At 38.2% G+C, this 6,648-nt stretch overlaps 1 long non-coding RNA gene across 1 annotated transcript; it reads right to left on the bottom strand.

Annotated features, from left to right (window-relative positions):
* Nucleotides 1-3,859: 3,859 nt before the first annotated feature.
* Nucleotides 3,860-4,741, bottom strand: LOC135298122 (uncharacterized). Its single transcript, XR_010360106.1, has 3 exons — nucleotides 4,665-4,741; nucleotides 4,026-4,118; nucleotides 3,860-3,928 (listed from the first exon to the last, which is right to left on the bottom strand). It is a non-coding gene; the product is annotated as an uncharacterized LOC135298122 (long non-coding RNA).
* Between the last annotated feature and the right edge of the window lie 1,907 nt (nucleotides 4,742-6,648).

The following is a 6,648-nucleotide window of genomic DNA, read 5'->3' as shown; positions in this document are numbered from 1 at the left end:
CCAGAACTCATAGTTGTTAACAACACATGGATAAAAAAAGGCACAATTATCAGATATGACTGAAACAAGTGGAAGAGACATTTACCATGTGTTCTTTAGCTGGAAGAGAAGAGGGAGGGAAAAAGGGAGAGATTTCAAGGTTACAAATTTTAACATGGTTCATACAACCTACTTGTAGCACAGCCTTTCCACTTGATGACCAAGTCTTTATCTCCTTTTTATCTCATTGTAGAGACATAATCATACAGCATTTTTGCTACTTAGGTTTGTTTTCCAATGTAGTCAGGAAAGTCATACAATGACAGCTCATACTTTAGGTTTCATCAGGAAACAATGAGAATTCTTTATGCTGGGAAATGCTGACTGACACACTGTAAATACCAAACAGTGTGATGCATTGTGGCCACCACATACATTTGCTTCTGTAGTTCTTGAATCCAAGGGGTCTCAGTCTCTGGCCAGATGGGATTAGCATCATGGGAGGCATGTGAAGCCGTGTTCTATATTTTGTCAGACTAAATGGATACAAGAATTTGAAGATTATAAAGCAAGATTATAAAAGGGTTAAAATGGGGCTTATATGGGGGCTTCTGCTAAGATTGCTGGCATTTGTTGATTTTTTAACACTTCTGAAATTTTAGAAATGATGTTAGACACTGAAGAGATTTCTACAGAGACAAGATGAACACACTAAGACTCCAATCAATTTGTCTTCCAAACATTAAAAAAATAAAGGCTAGGGAAAAAACTGAGGAGTAGGGAGAGCACAATGCCTTGCACAAATGGGTAGCACTGCCACTCATGCATTTTGACATATGACTGAAGTTTCTTTCCAGACACAGAAGTGGAGACTACAGCCAGCTGTGGCTTACTCTTTTGGGTTGTCTCTTCTTGTGTTATTTGCCTGTTTTCTGTATTAAATTAGCCACGTTTTCTAATGGCTTATTCTATAAGCCATTAGCAAGACAAATGTTTCTCATAATCTTCTTCACTGTCTCCAAAGGTTTGTTACCTTCAAGGTAACATGAGAGGCTTGTAGTCAACACTTCACTGACTTCTTGAGGTGTTTGAATCTTTCCCCAAGACTCAGTGGATTGAAGTTTGTTTCTCTAAATATCCTCTTTGCTTCATCCACATAAGATCTTTATGTACCTATTTCTCAATTCTTGGTGGGACCAATGAGGTGACTTTTAGCATACGCTGTCCAACACAGTGTTGAGGAGCCACAACACTTAAATCCTTTTGGCTGACTCATTCAGTAGCCTATAGATGCACTAAAATTACACTGTAATTTTTCTTTGTATCTCATATTTATGTGTTATATAGCTGTACAGGTTCTAAAAAATGCATTAAGTGCTCAACAAGGAGATTATGCATGGCTAATTCATTGCTGGCACAGTAAACTTTGGTTATAGCATTTTTTAGTATGGTGTTATTAAGCGTGCACTCAGATATACCACACCTGGATTTCAAAAGCAAATATTAAAATTATCAGCCTGTGGGATTAACGCTAAAATATTCTATGTTGCATTCCATTTTTGTTAATGACAACTGTCATAATTTGCAGTGAAACTCTTGCATAATTATCCTTTACCATGAAGTGCATCTTCTTTCAGAGTAAGCTCTGCAATGATTTTCCATAAGATCTCTATGCTACTGATGATTTTTTGATAGGGTTATCTCCATTCTCATACATTAACTAAATTACGCAGAGGAATTTCTCTCCCCGCAACATCTTAAAGAGAAAAGAATGGTATTTTTTCTTCTGATGTTCTCAAGAAAATGCTTCTCTTCTGTTTTCCTTGGGGATGGCTTCATTATAAAGGATTTATTTTGTTTTTTCCTATTAGGAGATTGTGTCTATATTTCTCTTTTGTTTTCATTTTCCCTTTTTATCTTTCCCTAAACTTTTCTCTTCTGAATTTTTTAATCTCTACCATCTTCTGTTTCTCTCCCAGTGTAATATGAGCTCTCTCAGCTCTCTCTCCATGTCTTTGCTTAACGAAAAGTGATAAAGGAAAGAGACTGCTGGTCCAACAGATTGTTGGGAGTAGCTTGTGTTTGCATTTATGGTCTTTGGGAAATGCTTCTGCTGTCCTTTTTGTTTTACTGAGCACAACATAAGACTCAGGATCATGATGAACACTTGTGCTACTAATTTACACACAAGTAGTGATAGGATGTGCACCTCCTTATTAAGATGGGTACCAGAGATCTTTGAAAAGATGAAGGAGATACAGATATACTGCTTTTAGGGAAATTAATTACTTCCTCACTTCATGACTACTGCAGTTCACTGTCTAGTATTCAGGTCTAGGTTTTAAGCTCAAGATTAATTTGATCTGGTTATAAGGATGTGATTCAGAACACTATAAAGAACACTTAATATACCCTATGCTCTCACACCTGAATTCAGCAGAATAGTCCAGAAGGTCTTGTGTCTTTATCTGTCAGAATAAAGTCTATTTGTGGGTACTGTGTACCTATGTTTAGTGATCTGAATCACTTCCTTTAGTGAGTTTTAGGCTTTTCTTTTAGATAACATTGTGTAAAGACTTGCACTCAGAATCATGTGCACTATTTCTGTGCATGCAGCAATTGCTTATCAGCTAATAAGGCTATCAAAGGCTGAGACAAAAATACTACTAAGTTAAGCATTTTTAATTTTACCACTCTGGTGCAGATATTTTAGGAGTCTTTTTTGGTAAGGCAGCTGGGAAAAGCATTGGCCTCCATTGCTTTGTGGAATGGGTTTATCCTCTGTCTTGCTAAATCACTTTTCATTTTACTCTCCACTTTTTCTCTGAAAGTGTTATAATGTTTAATGCCAATATTCCTCTTCTTAAACTGAGGTTCTTATGAGTACAGCCTTACTCCTTCACTTTGTGCTGTCTTGATCTGTACAAATTCACAGTCAGCTTACTCACAGATTAATGTTGACAGCTATGGGTTGAAGTTGGCAGTGCCATGTCTACACAGTCAAGTTTCACACAGATGGTCACACCCTTGACCAAGTGGATGAAGTTGAGTTCTAAATGGCTAGACTCTGTCTGAAATAGACAGACATGACAAGCCTTTTCGAAAAGGATGATTCAGCAGTGCTAGTGTAGAGACCAGCTTTTTGGAAGTTTTAAATGATGTGAGATAAATCTCTAACTTACAGATGAACTATGGATGCCTGAGAGGCAGATAATATGGTTAACATTCCCAAATCTACCTGACAACCAGCCAGCATGGCCTGTACTACAGGAACCCCCACTGTGAGTGTGTGAAGACTGTCTTACTGTTTCAGATGAAAAATGCACCAAACCTGCGATGGAAGTGGCCAATAACAAAACCTTATGGAAGACTATATGAAGAGAGAGAAATCAAACTCAATCCTCCAACTTCCAGCAGAGATGTCTATTCTCAAAGTGCTTGAATTTTCTGAAATTAGGAAGTTCTTCTAAACTGAAGATGTATTTACTTAATTGCATTCCTTTAACTGTATTCCCTTAAATGAAAATGTAATCCCTTAATAGCAGCGATATATGGGGTTTACATATGGTGTTTACATATATTTATGTTCACATTTTACTTAAAACCAAATTAAAACGGGAAAAAAATATTACTGCACTGCTTCATGGCTATTGGTTACAGGAATACTGCAATTTGGCTACTGTTCATGTATTTATTATTTATTTACTTATTCCAGAGACTTAAGCAGCCGTGGAAGATGATCATATGCTTGCAGGGCTCTGAGCTCTGTGAGCTTGCTGCTCAAGTTATTGCTTTCTGTCTTGAAGCAGTTCATTCCAGCCCTGCTCCATTTGCTCCTCTCTCCCAGTTCAATGCACTTGAAAGTGATAAAAATTTTGCTTGGTGCTTACACTGTTTATTGTTCTCACAGTGAAATCTCCCATTGATTCCTGTGGCCACTGGGTGAGGTCTCGAATGGAAAAGGAAAAAAAGTTGAACTGATGGTTTATTCAAGAGAGAAAATTATAGATGAAGGAAGGGCAATTACTAGAATTAAGAGTCCTGACCTGTGCCCAGTCATGACTCAGGAGTGACAAAGATTATCTAAACTGATCAGAGTTTATGTTGGAGTAAGATATGTTGAAACTGTCTGTAGTTTTCTAAAAGGAAAACCAAGCCAATATGGAAATGATTTATACAAAGAAGAAAGATTATCACAACAAGTAGCAAATGAATGAATTATTAATTTTTCAGTGCTGGGAGAAAATTATAACACTCTTTAAAGAAGCAGGAATGTTTATGAAATGGAGCAGTAAGGAAAGCTGCTCTCAAAAAACAGCAATATTTATTTGACAAATCTGCCAAGGAAACATGGAGCCAGCCTCCTAAATTAAGGGAGAAAGTGAATACTTTGAATGAGACTATTAATACCATTAGAATTGATTGCCTTAAGATTTGTTGTTGTGCTGCTAGATTAAAAGATAGATCAAAGTCAGTTTTGTATGGGAGCCCCTCCCACACCGATCAATCAGTGACTCTACAGCTGTTGCTCTCCATCCCTCCCAGCACATTCTTATTTCTCTTCCACTGCTTGAGCTACGGGATGATCACATCCTTAAGCCCTTTGTTTTTCTAGGAGTGAAATCTGGTCCACATGAGGCATGTTAAATAATCCTTGTTATAGAGTCCTCCTACATGGTACTTACACTGTACACTCTAGGTAGGTGCAAACCTGCCCTCTTGGTACCCTGAGTTGAGTGGGAAAAGGATTCATGAGGGCAATTACTACAGTGCTGAGCTAGTGAAAGTTGTTGAGAGGTGAGATTATTAGCACACAATGTGTAATGCACTGACACAGGTCACTTAGAGGTTGGAATTTTTTTCCCTTGATTCTGGACACAGGCAGAATCAATTTATTTGTGCCCACCACAAGTTCCCATGGATGTGGAGCATGTGTGGTAAGCACACAGCTAATGAGTAGCTTTTTTAGATGAGGAGTGTCAGATACTAATACTGTTAACTATGAAATCTGACTTGACTGCGATTTATATTGGTGACTACTTTTCCTGATGGCAATCTGACCTTGAATCCTTAGCACGTTCTTCTAAAATTTATCTATAGTATTGCTGACATTAATAAATTTTCAGTGTATATTCAGTATTTCATCAATACATATTTTCACTGTCACAGGGGCTTGTGACATCACAGTATATGTGCCTTGCTGTAAAAGTTCCTTTACCCTTTTGCATCCTAACTGAGTTCAATCCCTGGGCTCACCCATGTTCAAAACTGCTCAGAAGCCATCTTGCATTATGCAGGTATGAAACCTCAGAATGTGGAGTGTGCAAAGCCATCTCCTGCAGACTCCCATGGGTAGGAGGGGGTTGCTGTGGCTGCCTCTGGGCTTGTTGTGCACTTGCTTGTTGTGTTCAGAAGACTTACCCTTGGGAGTCTGCTTCTGCCTCCAGGATACCCCTGCTGCTTCTACTGCTGAGAAGACTTAGGATAGGGGAAAGTTCACTATCTAGAGTTCAAATCCATTGCAGCATCTTATGATGAAGTTTGAAGTACTGATTGTGATCTTCAAATGGGCAGATTTAGCAAGGAAATTTAGCAAGTACATGCCATGTTGCTAATGTTTTCTTTCTGCCTGTTTGTGAGAAAGTGTCAGGAAGGGTGTCTCAGAGGGCCCAAGTCATTGGAGACGATGTTTTTAGAGTGCCCTTGACAAGTAACTTTGAAATTGTACTGTAGACTGCAACTTGAGGTTTGCTAACTAAAATATACACAGGTATATCTGATGGGCAGAAATTTAATAAAACTTTATCTATATTTCTATGGTTGCCCACAGCACTGAACAAACCTGCCTTAGGGTTTGAGTTGCAATAGCTTTAGTGGTACTAACATTTGATATATCCAGATGAGGCATTTCCATACTAATAGAAGAGAGCCACAACCTTTTCTGATAACAGTGCTTATTCACCCTGGCAGAACCAGTGGATAACTTGAGCCATGATCATAGAGACAGTGAAGGCTGTGGATCACATTAAGAGTGCCCCAGCTAAGCCTTTGAGCACCCTAAAAAATGAAGGGTGTAAGTCAAATGCACGTGACTGTAGGGTCTCACCGAAAACTTTTAGTTCCTGGTAGTACTTTTGGGGGTGGTGATACAAACACTATGAAGTCCTACTGATAAATGGTATGAAGTTGTTTATTTTCCACTAAAATATTCCCCCCACAATGGCATCCATTTTCACCAGCTTATTTTTTTTTTCTTTCCCTCTCAGTCTCCTTACTCATTGCACTACACAATCCTCTGAACTAATCCCAATTTAAGAAAGAAAATACAGGGTCAGTACTCAGTGAATTGCTTCATAATGCACCCCAATTACCTTAAAAGCAAAACAAAGGATACATAATTCAGAAATATTGAGCTGAATGAATGAGCATATATGTGTAACAGCCACAATTCTGCAGGAGCTACTGTAATTTTTTTTTTCAGTTAGAAAGTTTAGAAATAGGAATTTCTTCTTAATGTTAATTTGATTTCACTGTTTGGACGTAGAAAGTATCTGTAGCACCATATTCTGTGAGTGTTTCAAGAACTGTGTGTGCAAGTCTAATCAATATGGTGCTAAAATGCTGACAGAAGTCAAACTAGGTTTTCTAGCCTAGGTGTGAATCTTCCCC

Source organism: Passer domesticus, chromosome 3, assembly GCF_036417665.1.
Source record: "Passer domesticus isolate bPasDom1 chromosome 3, bPasDom1.hap1, whole genome shotgun sequence".
In the NCBI taxonomy this organism is placed as follows: Eukaryota; Metazoa; Chordata; class Aves; order Passeriformes; family Passeridae; genus Passer; species Passer domesticus.
The sequence above is the reverse complement of the archived record's forward strand: the minus strand, read 5'-3'. Positions and strand labels throughout refer to the sequence as shown.